Here is a 14,194-nt window from a genome sequence, read left to right on the forward strand (position 1 = left end):
AAGGCATTAGTGCTTGTTGATGCCTTTGTAAGCAAACAAGACTCCCGACGAGAAGTGTTATGGACCAAATGATCCCACAAGATTTGCACCGCCCTCCACAAAGAGATAATCATGAGCCTTAAGATTAGTTGGTTTTGATTCCTGTGTTTTGAAACTCAGGAACGGGTTCTGAGGAGAAGGGAATAATGGAAACAGGTTGGCAAAGACCTCTGAGTCCACGGAGTCCAACCTGTGACTGAACAGCACCACGACAGCTACACCAGGGCACTGAGTGCCACAGCCAGTCTTTCCTTGAGCGCCTCCAGCGGTGGCGACTCCGCCACCTGCCCGTGCAGCCGGTTCCAGAGGTGTGTGTGGGTGCGTGCGGGTGTTCGGAGCGCAGGGAGCACCGACAGCCCTGACAGCACCGACAGCCCTGACAGCGCTGCCCGCGCTCCGGCCGTGACCTCCCGCCGCCCCTCTGCGCATGCGCGCGCCCCTGCCCCGTGATTGAGGCCTCACGAACGCCCCCCCTCCGCCGCTCTGCGCATGCGCGGGGGCCGCCGCGCCTCTCGTGCCCCCGCCCCGCCCCTGCCCCGCGCGCCTCGACATAGCGCGCGTGCGCGCCGGCGCGGTGCGCGTGCGCGGTGCGGGCGCTGTCGGCGGGGGCGGCGGAGGGAAGATGGCGGGCGGCCGCGGCGCGTGAGGCGGCGGCGCTGCCGGGGCCGGGAGGACGAGGCGGGCGGCGGAGCGGCGGCGGCGGCGGGGCGCGGAGTCCCGGTACGAGAGGGCCGGCTGGGCGGGAGGGCGTCTCGGTGCTGGGCGGGGCGGGTGAGCAGCCCTGGGAAGCGCGGCCGCCTCCGCCATCTTTAGGCCGCGGCCCAGGACCGGCGCGGCCGGGGCAGGGCGGGGGCCGCCGGCCGGAACGGCGGGTGCCCGGGCCGGGGCGCCCCGGGGAGCAGCGAGCACAGCCCCAGCGCCGCGGCCGGCCCCGCGGTGCGGTTGCTCGAGGGCCGGGGCAGGGAGCGGACGGCAGGGCCCCTGTCCCGCCTGCCCCACTGGTGTCTGGTGGCGGCCTCGCCCGACTCTCTATCCTACCTTTTTCTACGTTCTAATTTTTTTTTAATTGCTTTGGGTCTGATTTGAGACCGGGTTGTGGCTGTTTGGCCATAGGGTTGAGAAAGCCCTGACCATTACGGACCCTGTTAGATACATTATACTTTCTGTTTATGTAGTCCTTCACGAGGGGAATCCTCTCTGTATTAAGGAGAGAGAAGAAACAGGTACACACTGGTTGGTATTTGAGCTTCTCAGATGCCAAGTGAGATAACTGCATTTCCCAATAAAAGACGGTCTTAGTGCTGTGGGGCCGATAAACATTGGTAGAAGGAGGGGAAGGCAATACGTTCAGGTATCTTGGGTTTTCTTGCGGGTTCTGAAAGTGCTGTTGCTCCCATTTTGCACTGTATAATGCTGTACAATAACACTACTCTTAGAATACGTTCCTTGCAATAAAATAAGGCAGCCGTGTGCACCAGGCACTTGCTCTTGCAGGCAGGGTGGGAGGGTTTAATAACCATGTGGTGTCACATTCCACTGATTGAGACTCACCAGCCTGTGGTTGTGGCATGGGGAGCAAACCTAGGGGACCTGTTAAACTTGAAAAAATACTTTAGTGTTTTTCCCCTGGAGAGAACTCATTAAACTTCTTTCCTTCTTAGAGAGGGTGTTATTTCTCTCTTGCTAACTGTTAGCTTCTTTGTTATGATATGTGTGGTCTCAAATGCAGTATTTTGAGATATTGGCATTTGCTTAAGCACATCTGTTTGTCTGACAGAATTGTCATAGGTAAGTAGTTCTGTGCTCTGCAAGTCTTGTATCTCATCGTATCTTTACTTGCAATTTGTGGGTACTATTTGGGAGTCTGTTTTTCTTAGTAGACAACAGTCACTCATCCATCTCTTTGCAGCAGATGTTTATTCTTCTATGCTTTTCTTAACTCAGACTGTTCTTCCTTCAGGAGAGGTGACACTATGTATCAGAGAGTTTATAGTATGCAAAGCATTGTGCCAAAATACCTTGGGGTTCCCTCTTCCTGAATTCTTTATCAAGTAAACTGACTCAGTAACTCAGCAGTTTGCTGCAATATTCTGCCACCATCTTACTGTAAGAGTATATAACCATCACACCTCTTTGAAAATTCTCGTTCTTAACATCTTGTTCAGTTGTGCTGTAGTAGCTCAGATGGGAAGATCTGAAAAGGTAGATACTGAAAATAAATGAAAATGTTGAAAGATGGGGGAAAAACGTTTGAACTGCAGAGAATGTTAGATGTAACTAGTGAATGTTCAGTACTCCTAGACTTGCTAAAACCTTTTAATTTAGAAGTCAGTCACTACAGTTACAGTCTTTCCCTGTTGCCTGAAGTGTTCATCCTTCATTGAATCCTTGCTGTAAACACCTATAAACATTAGGATGTTTGGACTACTGGAATTGAAAATTTCTCCTCAGTTTTTTATATCCTGTTATCAACACAAGAAGTAAAAACCCAATAAATTGTGGTTGAGATAGAGGTACTAGGAATGGCTTCATTTGCTGCAGTGGAGGGGCCCTGATCTGAGGAGGGGATAAGAAATCTCCTCTTTTGTTCCCATCCCTAACAGATATCCAGGTCTTCTGAGTCACCTGAAAAAAAATCATGGAGAAAACATTGAGTTGAGTTGCAGTATGGAAAAGATGCAGTTTAACTTTGTACTGAGGTGATTCCAGGCAAAATATTTCACTCTGTCTATCTGCTAAGGCATAGGTTTGATGATACCTGGGGAATATCAGTAGTTGGTTCACTAATAGTGGAAATGAAAGTAATTTTAGACTTGCTCAGATATAGGTTATAATTTAGAAAATGACCCCTATCTCTATGCAGGAAATTGTAAAAACAAGCTGAAAGCTGTCTGCAGTGTGTTTGTGATTTTTACAGAATTTGTTCTTTATTTGCCGTATTTTCATTCATGGTATTGTATCATTTTATTGTTGAAAGCTTTGTACGAAGCAAAAATACAGAGATGCTGGTTTGGTTGGTGTAGTTAATGAAGAGATGTCACTGATGAGGAGGCCTCAGTGGAACTGAACATTGTTAGAGCTTGGTGGAGTGGAGGGGATACAGTAAAGGGCTTTGAACAGATTAAAACCTCAAGATAACCTTAGTTTTTGCTTCTTATAGAGAATCTCTGGAAGTAAGAGCAGATCAGTAGAGGTTTTGATAGCTATATTTTGATAACTATATTTTGTCATTAATTTTACTTCAGTTTGAAGCATCCCTATTTTCCAAATGGTGCTAAACCTCTCAGCAATCTGTTCTTGCTCACTAGTGTCGAAAAAAGCTACTCAGCGTTTCATAGGATGTCAGTTCTGGTTTAACCAGCTCTCCACATTCAGGCTGGGTGTACCAGTCACTCTGTTGTACAGCTTGAAGTGGGATGTGAAGTGTAAGTGTGCCAGGAAAGCAAGTGAGCTGGTTTCTCTTGTGTTGTGACACTCCTTTTGCTGGCAGTGATGTGACACTTCTTTGGTACAGATCCTGCTGAGCTGCTTACAGTGACCATGGTCACAATTGGTAAGGCACTCTCTGAGTATGGAGGGATACCAAAGATCAAAGTATTTCACACTTTGGGACTAAGCCAACTGATATTGTTCCTGTTTTACCTCTGCACCAAATTATAAAAGGGGAGTATGTTTCTTTATAGCAAGAATGGCCTTGATAAACAGATCCCAGTTTATCTGGGAAGGTTATCTGTTTGTTGTTTCTTCATTTAAGAGAAAAAAAAATTAACGTAAATTAACCTAAATTCTATTCATTAAGATACCTTACTGAACAGGCAGAATAAGTGCCAACTTCCATCATGTTGGATAATATGTAGTGCTGAAAATCCATGTAAATACACTTTAAGAATTGAAAAACGTACCAAGTCTGACAATAATGAATTGTACTGAATAAGTTGCATTGAAGTCTTACTAGGAGCTGGGTGTTCTGTTCTAGGCAGTTGCACTAATTGTGGCTTTTGTCACAGCTTCTCTCAGTTGTAGAAGGAAAGACTTGTTCTACAGTATTGAACCTCACTAACCCAGGTAAAGCTTGTGTTACACACAAGTGTTGTTTCAAACAATTACATGTAAGTGTTCTTACACATTTATATAGGTTATAAAAAGTATAAGCAGTGTTTCACATTCTTCAGACACAAATGAAAATGTCTCTTCCTCTCTGGGCGCTTAAATACTGCATCAGGTGACCCTGGTGCATTGTTTACTATCAGAAGAAGAGGTAGAAATTTATCTTCAATTTCATTTTTCCTTCAAATAGAATTTTTTTCCCATACACTGTTGTTAAATCTGAACCATCCCAATTTTCTACTTAATTTCAGTTAGTTGATTTTGATATGAAGAACAAAATCATGCTGGTCATGAGCTCATTAGTTGCTATTCTATTATTCTTCAGTTTAATGAAATGTGATGGTTTTTAAAAAAATCTATTGACTTTTGAAGCTTTGAAAATGTTATGTGTAGTTGTGAATTTTATTTAACTTAGAAGTTTTAGTACCTTTAAATAATTAAAATCACAGTATTCTGCCTATCTTCTTCTCTTGGTACCAGAGTTGATACAGTGGTACAGGCAGCTGTACCAGGGCACCCTTTCTGTGAGCAAAAGTAGAATGTTTGGTTTTAGTCTGGCTCACTTTTCCATTTTAACCTGTGTGTTGGAAACACTGGCTCTGGAACCAGTGAGGTGGGAAAGAGGAGGTGATGGCAAATCCCTTGTCTGTGCTGTGTTGTTGACTTAGGCTGCCCTGGGTGACTGTAGCTGTGCTGAGAGGCAGCACATGCAGTTCCAAGTGGATACAGCAGATAGAGATGAAAATATGTCCCACAAACTCTGATCATGTCTGTAGTACCAAGCTTTAGATCAAGATAGTTGGTCATGAAGCTTGGACTTTACCCAAAAGTGAGTGCCCCTGACAGCTGAACAGTGTGGCAGGAGGGGCACAGGCCAAAAGCAGTTTTGCCAGTAGAACTGTAGATCTGTTGGCACTGCTCAGTTCTGTATGCTAATGTTTTACACACTTCAATATGAACACACAGGTACTTGGATTAATCAGTGTTTCTTGGGTTTTAAAATTTGAGGGTTCCTTTAAATCATCCTAAATGGAAGAAACACATACAAAAGAATATGTTAACGTGTCACTTTTTAAAGGGAGGCCAGAGACTGGGTGACAAGGAGTCTGTAGTATTTAAGGGGTTTGGTATAGTTTTGTGTTCATGCTGAAGCTTTGGCAATGTGGTGATTTGTATTTTACCGAGGGTATAGGAGTATTCATCTGCAGACTTGAGTCTGGAGGAGCTGCGCTTTGAGCTGGATAAGTAGCTCCAGCTGATGGAAGTGCTGGATTTACAACCTGAGGGCTGTGTCATGGTGCAGCTCTGCCCTGTCCTGTGTACCTTTGCAGTTCATCTAATCTGGCATGGCAGTGCTGAGTGGTAGCTTCCCCTGCTTCTGATCCTTTGATTTTCCTCCTGTGTCAGCAGAGTCGTTCCTGGAACTCGATGGCTGCCTGAGTTTTGACAGATGTTAACAAAAGGGTCTCTTAACACAGAGAAGTTTCTTAGCTGTGTGTCCAGTGTGGTCATCAGATGTTCATGTTGGCTTGAAGGAGGGATCACGTAGGACAGGAACACACAGTTGGGGTCAAGCCAGGACTGCCTTTTATTCTTGATCTCAGCAGTTTTAGGTTGGATTTGGGTCATCTCAGCAATTCTCTAGACTCTTCACACAGTGCTCAAGTTCCCTCAGCAGCTATTGTTGCACTTCAATTGTGTGATCAGAATGAGCAGTCATGATTTCTACTCTTATTGTCCTTCCTCATCCCAGTAAAAATTGCCACTTAAGTTTGAAAATGCCGTTTTTCCTCTCAGGACATGTTTGTAAGCAAACCGTTGCACCTCTTTGCTCAGACTATTGAAATGTTATGGTCATATCACAAGAAGCATTGTAGATTTGTAGCCAGAATTGGACGCAGGAGGGTGCAGACTGAGTGAGTATTAGTATGGTGTGGTCATTCTGCAATATTTGCACTGTTTCTCAATTATGAGGTTTGGAGTTAAATTTATACTTGAGTCAGTCAAGTATATTTTACAATCTCTTTCTGTGGATGGATGCAAATATTTTGGTCTTCTTAGCGAATATAAGCCTAATAAATAAAGTAGCTTTTTCTGGTAGTGTCTTCTGTAGACTCTTGACTAATGTAAACCACAGCTGCCAAGCTTTCTGTGCAGTTAGATGAAAACACTGACCTAAAACTGGTGATGGAAGTGCTGGTTTTGCCAGAAAAACTTGCTGATATTCTCAAGGCAGGCAATATGAAGTAGGAAAGAAATGCCAAAGGATTTTGGCCTTTTGGAGAACTCTGGCATTCCAAACTGAAGCTCTCTGGTGATGTACCTTTCCTCATGAGAATGACAATTCAGTAGAAGCTTACCTCTTGTAATTGGGGAAAATCTGGCACTGAACCCTTGCTCCTTGAAAGGCTTTGTGTGAGCTTGATGTACATGAGCTTGAATCTCCTTTAGTGGGAAATGTATTGACACAGAAGATGATCACATGCTTTTATTGAGCACTACTAAATGTCAGAGCAAAGACTGTTTAATAAAGGACTGAAATATGGTCTTTGAGCAGTGTATATCTATATATCTATGTCTTCACAACCAGGCATTTGCATGGGTTGTAATCCATGAGCAGAGACCAGAAAACACATTCCTGGAAAAGTTGGCTCTGTGATTCCAGTTACAAGAATGTGTATTTCTAATTCCTTTCAGTTGTATGAGATATTTATACATCACTCATCAGTTTAGAAAGTGTTCTAGTATTGAAACTTCCTTTATTTAGAAAAAATCTCTAAGTTGGCTGTGTTTGAAAATAAGTGTGTTTCTGACAAAACTTTCAGAACACAGACTTTTAAACACTGGGAGCTTGAAACTGCAATAACCAGCACAGTGTATTTTTTCCTATTGTAATTTTGTTCCTCACTGGAGTAAACAGTTTCTAGCCTAACTAGTAACAAACGAGTTATGCACTGATCTTCCACACCAGACCGTGGCAAAAGAATAATTTACATATATGCTAGACTTTTAAATCTTAACTGAAGCAGATAGTGAGAAGCTACACATCCACATAAATAACTAGAACTTTACTTGGTCAAGTTTAGAATTGCTGTTTTCTTCCACTATTTCCTTAATTTATGGAGTGTTTCTTTGATGGGATTTGTTGTTTTTTTAAACTCAGATTCAACAATAGGTGTAAAAATTGGGAACATTGGTTATGTAATTTTGCTTTCAGTTTTGTAGCAGGGTCCATAAAGCTTGTTTAGCAGCATTGTGTGATTCGATAAGGTTTGAATTGTTCTCTGCAATTCCATTACTCTTGCTTCAAGGTGTCTCTTTGTTAGCTAAGTTTAGGCATAGCAAATGTAGGTATTAATTTGCATATTTTGATATAAATGTAGTTGCTAATTTAACTGCTTGAAAACCTGAAGTTTTGGGTTGAGGTGAATAACAAAGAGTTTCTGTCAGTTTAATCTTTCTGTGTGCATCTGCTACGTCTTTTTATCAAAAGAGAATTAAAAACCCTTGAAAAAAATTTCCTTGGACATTGCTAAGAAAATATTGTGGAGTCTTGTTTTATAGGGCATTTATTCTGCAGTATGGCTGTAAAAGTGTTTACTATCTTCTTATATTGAATAAATAACTGTGTAAATAACCTTTGTCATGCCCCAAAGATCGGAGCTCTGTTGCACAGAGCCTCCACTTTGAGTTAGACATCAGTGGTGAATGGCTTTTGCCATTAAAATATGCAGGGAAATAAAAAGTTCTTTTATCTTGAAGTGTTCTACTGAAGTATAAAATCTTTTTCTTGGAGAGAGAGAAGTAGAAAACTAATTTTTGAAACATGGTTAATATTCCTGAAAAACACTGCTTTTAGTTGTGGGTTGTTTGGTAGGTTTTTTTTTGTTTTCACACTTCTCACCATATAAAGGCACATTTTTTCACATGATCACATGTGATAACACTACTACCCTCCCCCTGCTATCCCTTCCAGACTTTAATTTCTTAGTTATGGAAACTTAAGACACACTTCTGCCTTTATTTGGCCCAGAAACTGGTATGGCGAACAGCACTGCTTTGTCAGAAGACTGGCCTGAGTAACACTGAATGAGGGGGCAGGGAGCAAGCATTCTTTGGGTTGTGAAGTAGAGATTTTCTTAATTCTTTTGATGTTTGCAACTTCTTCTCTGTGTAAAAGCAAATGTTGCAGGAGTTCTGGATGTGTTTGTTAAGCACTCAGTAGATAAAGGTCATCATGAAAGGTGAATCTCTGTAAAAACTTAAAACTCTTAGTAATTCCCAAGTTTTACTAAAAAGGCTTTGATACCTTGTCAGCATTGAGTTTGCAACTCTTAGGGTCTCAGCTACTCAGCTGTGCTAAGTATATTAAAATGTACGTTTCTGTTTCATAGTGTGAAGAGACTCAAACTGTCGATAGATTGTATGGACTTTGTTCTCTTTATCAGCAGAATTTCTGTAGGCTGTTTCTGAAACAAAGACAATTTGCTGTATTTCCCTACCTAAGTTTTGCCCTACAAACTGCCATAGTCCTTCTAGTCCTCTTCCCTTCCCTTAACCATAAAGTTCTCGGAAGATTGTTTCTTGCAGGATTCCTTGTCACTCTTTCTCCCCTTCCTTGGCTGTCTGTGGCCATCCCATTGTGTACCTGACAGTAGCACTTGAATCAGGAGGGACTTGAGGAATGGGTCAGCAGGAAAGTGGAGATCAGCAGGGAGATGTGCCGAGTTCCCCCTGGGCAGGCAGAGCCTCATGGATTTGTACAAGGTAAAGCATGACTGACTGCACAGCAGTGTCACTAAAGACACCCAGAGAGCTGCAGCCGATGCCAAGCTCAATATGAACCAGCAATTCTTCTCCTTACAAGTAAGGCCACAACTGTGCATTGGGTGAAACTACGAGGAGCATCTCAAGCAGATTCAGCTGTGATTTCTTTGTTGTTGTTGTTGACCAAGTTTAATGTTGGTTCAGCAGGTTTGGATACAATAACCAGCTGAAGAGTATCTTGATACTAAGAATAAGCAAGGAAGAGAGGCTTTTTTTCCCTTTCTTTTTTGCCTTTAAACTCCTTTTCTTATGTTTTTTTTTAGTATTTGTTGTGGGATGTTTTGTGGTTTAAATGTGACCCCTATAGTTTTGCTTTCTGTCAAAGTAGCAGCTCCAAGATGAGGCAGCATCAGTAATGGCTTCAGCATGAGAACCACACTGGATGTACTCGGCTGGTTAAGATGAATTGCTGTTGTGAAAGACAGTCTGGGTTATAATCTAAATGCTGCTCTTGACAAATGCTAAGCAGGAGTTGAGATAAATGGATATATGGGTAGATTAGATGGAGGAAGAATATTTTGTTTTTTAAAAATTATTAAAATCTTATGAGTAACTTTAAGTTAAAGCCAGGTTGTTAAACTGGTAATAGTGAAATCATGGCAGCAAACCAAATCCTGCCTGTTTTCTCACTGAGGTTTAGGTGAAGTCTGCCACACATCCTCTTCCTGCACTTGGTTGCTTCCGTGTTTGAAGTACAGCTCAAGAAACTCACTGTTGCTTTTGTGAGGTGCAGAAAGGGGATAATTCCAAGCTACTGTACTCGTGAGTTTTCTCTGTGTGACCAAAGTGGTAAAGCAGGAGCTGAGTCCTGCGAACTGAAGGATTTTGACTTTATGGTGTATGTAAGCACCTGATCTTCTGTAAATACATCTGCTTTGGAATGAACCAAGGGTTTTGTTTGAGCGTAAAAAGAGGAATATTTGTGATTTGATTATAAGGTATTTGTTGAGGGTTAGAAATACAAAATTTGAAGAAAGTGTTAAATGTATGTGTGTAACTTATGTGCAGCTAAGCAGACTCAGCTGTTTAAGCCTGTCCCCCAGGCTCTGTAACCTGCGATTTTCAGACTGGCTGTTTGAAGGTGTTTCCCTGATAGCCCGTTATCTTTTGGGATTTTAGATATCCATTTATCTGTTTGCTTGCTCTGCTGTTTCTGAGGTTCTTGAGCATTGTGTTTGTATGTGAAACTTCAAAGGTGTAGGGCTTCTGTCAAATATCAGCACTCCTCCTCTTCCTGCAGAGAATAAACCCTTTGAATTTAAAACTGCATCACCGTAATCACATTTTGTCATGTTAGGTGTTCTGCCCTTTTGGACTCCGTGTAGTGTGTATATATTTGGGTTTTGTTAAAAATCCAAAGGTTTGACCTTCATAGTGAAACTGGGCATTATGAAAGTACAGAACTGAAGTTAAGGGGGGGGGAGGGAGATGCTTTTGCATCTTTAGGTTTTGATCATGCCAGTGCAGCAGATTTTGGACCGTGCATGAAACAAAAATCTTTGGTGTATTTCCAAATAAGAACAGATTTATGAACCTTTTGGGGCAGAGTAGTTTGACTTGCCAAGTCAAAGTATATGTCTGTGTTTTAATGAAGAACTAGGAGATTTTTATTTTATTTTTTATATTTTCTACTGGAACAGAATGACTGGAACAGGGAAAGCTGCTAAATCCTTTCCCCCCTCATTCGCACAGTCAGAATTTAAACCCCATTTCTTAGGGAAGTTTTGCTCCTAAGTAGAACAGGACAGAGAATGGATGCAGATGTTTATTGGGAGCACAGCAGTGGAACCCCGGGGAAATGTGCTTGTTGCAGAGAGCAGGAATGTTGCGTAATAGCAGTGTTGTGTAACACAGGTCAGTATTTTTGCCTTGACTCCTGTGATTTGGTGTGTTACAGACCTCCAGCACCTGTGGTTAATTAAGGAGTCTCTCAAATTACAATAGTCTTGTTTTTAAGTTTAAACTTGCTGTACTCACTCCTGCATGTCTTGTGGAAAATTTTTTGAGGTCTGCATATAAAAATGCACAAAAATGCGTGCTGCTGCTGTGCCTTATGTAATTCAAGAGTGGGAATGAGATTTCTAAATACTCAGAGGTCAAGAACCTTAAGCAGTTTTTTCCTACTGTTATAGGTCTGCTGTGGGCAATTTTGCACTTTGTTATTGCATCTATTTTTTTAACTAGCTTTATATTCCTGCTTAATAAACCAATTCTCTTTCATAAATAGTGGGAAAGATACTATCTTTTAGATGTAACACTAATTCTGGTGAAACAGCTTAATCTGTCTCAAATCTATCTTAAAAAAAAAAGCCAACTGTAATAAGAAAAGTAGTCAAAATTATTTGAGATTTTTGAGAGTCTCAAGAAGATGTAGAATGTTCAGACTTTGAGTCATCTTTTGTAAATCTGATTAAATGTTTTTTCCAGTACACTAGAAAATTGAAACACAAAGCAATTCAAAGAATTGGTCAAATTAATATATTCTTCACTAGAGCTACAATTTGGCATAGTTTTTTCTTTTTCATAGTTTTTTTCTGTGTTTTCAGAGTGGATTTATGTAATGTGCTGTGAGGGAAACATAGGAAAAATGATGACATCTGCATAGAGCAGAAGGAAAGTCTCATCTGCTGGGAGAGATTCAACTTCCTGGGGAGGGGCAGAGGAGGGGCAGGCACTGAACTCTGCTCTGTGGGGACCAGGGACAGGACCTGAGGGAATGGCCTGAAGTTGTGTCAGGGCAGGTTTAGGCAGGGTATTAGGAAAAGGTTCTTCCCCCAGAGGGTGTTTGGGCACTGAACTGGCTCCCCAGGGCAATGGGCAGAGCACCAAGGCTGCCAGAGCTCCAGGAGTGTTTGGATGATCCTCTCAGGCACATGATGGGATTGCTGGGGCTGGTCCTGTTCAGGGCCAGGAGCTGGACTGGATGATCTTTGTGGGTCCCTTCCAACTCAGCATGTTCTTTGATTCTGGGATTCTGATGAATTCATTGGCAGACATGCAGATGAGTTTTGGCAGATTTCAAGTGTATGTTCAGAACAATGTGGTAGAAGCTACTGCTGCTAGTGCTGGTTTTACAGTGGGTTTGGTGATACAATTTTCTGATACTCCTGCTCCATTCCTGTCAGTGAGTGAACAAGGGAGATGTAGAAACACTAATTGAAAAGTCGTCTTTTGTCCGGTTTCACTTCCCATCTAAAAGAGTAACTATTTTGGGACTATCTAATATAGTTTAAAATATTTGGAAGAGAGTTTATGTAAAATTGGATGGCTTGCAAAAAAATTTTCCATGTAACCTGCCCTGCCTTGTGATTTTGTGCTTCAAGAACTGTCTTGTCACTCCTCTCAGTCCTTAACCAGGATGGCTGGCTCTGTCCCTGTGTAGCAGAGAAATGGTTTATGTACATGCGTATTTCTTTCTTTTTTTTTTCTTTGCTTAAACATGAAAAAATTGACTGAAATGGCAAAAATTTGAACAGTTATGTCTGGAATATATCCTTTCACGTAATCCTTTTGTGCTGGGAAGAGGTCTGATTCCCAGGAGAGGAAAAAAATCTGGATGATGAGACCCAAGAAAGAACTTTCCTCAGGAAAGGGGAAGTCCATGGAAGGATCCATGGCTGATCTCCAGAGCAGAGATGAACATCCTTCCAAAGGACAAAAGAAGAAAGGATCTTTTGGAACTAAGTGTTGACACTCTGTAAAAGAGGGAATGAGAAAGACATTAAATCTTATTTTATATGATTGCTTTGCAGAACAGATGTGTTTATTCAAACATGGTTATGGATTTCTAATACACAAATTTGAAAGTGCAGAGGCATGTTTCCTCAGAGATGACTACTGACAGTAGGATTTTTGAATTTAAAGGCATTACTAAAAGGAAATTAAGCAGTATCTGTACCTTGTGGATGTAAAGGTGTTTGTCTAGTGAAAGAATGATGGCATCTACTACTGATGTACTGAGAAATAAAACTTGTTAAGCTTCTTTTGCATTGTGATGTTCTTATCTTATACTTATGCCTCAGGAAGCTGAGATGGTTCTTCTCTACTCTTCTGTTCTTCTCTACTCATGTGTTTTTACTGAACCATGTTTTGAATCCTGTGTGCTGTTCCAGTGCAAATAATTGTTAGTTTTCACTGTTTCTCTTACACTGTAGAAGTGCTTTAGAGACCACGTGTACTTTGTAGTGGAACTGTCTAATACACATTTAAAGTAGTTCACAGGTACACTCAGGAAGTTTTTAGCACTTGTTTTCCTTTCTCTTGGAATGGCTAAAGCAGCAGTGTCTTTTAAGCTTCAGCTTAAGCATGTTGTGTTTAGTGGCCAGCAAAGTACCTTGCCCTTCACAGAACAACCTTCTGTGCTACCTCTGAGAGCACACTTTTCTTCTGATGTGTTCAAGTTATTACCTGCTGTATTCCACCCAAGTGTCTTTCCCTTCAATTAAAAATAACTTCTAAATAGGCAAGGATACTTTAGCTACCAGTTACTGCACTTCATTAATGATGAGCTTTACTTTCTGTGTAAATCATATGGAATATGCCAAGACTATACATAAATCACATATTTTTCATGTAGTATTGAACTGTCTGTAAGTAGTGATGTATTTAATATAAACCATGACTCTTTTTCTCTAAGCTCTACTAGTTTGGTGGGTTTATTTTGATTTAAGCAACCTAATTTGTTTTATTTTGATTTAGTGAAGTTATGTGTGAATTGCTTTGGTTTCATGGCTCAAGTTGAAATCTGTCAATTAATTTTCCAAACTTAATGCAAGATTCATTTTGACATTAAAAGAAAAACCATACCCAAAATAGGATGATGAAGTAACAGTGCTACTACACTGAATGCCAGTATTATCCTTGTAGCCTTATTTGAGTACATGACTTAGATGGTAACCATTTTCTGTAGTGGACTAATACTGTATGAGACTTTTTGCTTGTTTTAAAAAAGCAAAGAAACTCCCCAAATCATTCTGTCTTGACACCCTGCTGCCCTGGGTATGAGGTCATTGTCAGTTTTTTCCATTTTTAACTCTGTTCTCCAGCAGTGTCCCTCCAATTACTCGACAGCATTAGTGAACCTGCTGTTTTTGTGGCACTACTAGAGAGAAATGAAGGGCTTACTATGCTGCAGATGTAGTTGTTGACAGTTAAGGAACAGGGTGAACATTTTAGGTGCTGTCACAAGCTGCTTTAGTTCTGTTGTCCACTTTCATCTGCC

General features: G+C 41.4%; 1 protein-coding gene across 2 annotated transcripts in view; it reads left to right on the forward strand.

Annotated features, from left to right (window-relative positions):
• Positions 1-664: 664 nt before the first annotated feature.
• Positions 665-14,194, forward strand: part of WDR33 (WD repeat domain 33) — a 66,436-nt gene continuing 52,906 nt past the window's right edge. For both annotated transcript variants that reach the window (XM_050308761.1, XM_050308763.1), the window contains exon 1: positions 665-759. The gene's annotated coding sequence lies outside the window, so the exon portion shown is untranslated. The remainder of the gene's footprint in view (positions 760-14,194) is intronic.

Source organism: Myiozetetes cayanensis, unplaced genomic scaffold (assembly GCF_022539395.1).
Source record: "Myiozetetes cayanensis isolate MyiCay16 unplaced genomic scaffold, myiCay2020 scf13, whole genome shotgun sequence".
NCBI lineage: Eukaryota > Metazoa > Chordata > Aves > Passeriformes > Tyrannidae > Myiozetetes > Myiozetetes cayanensis.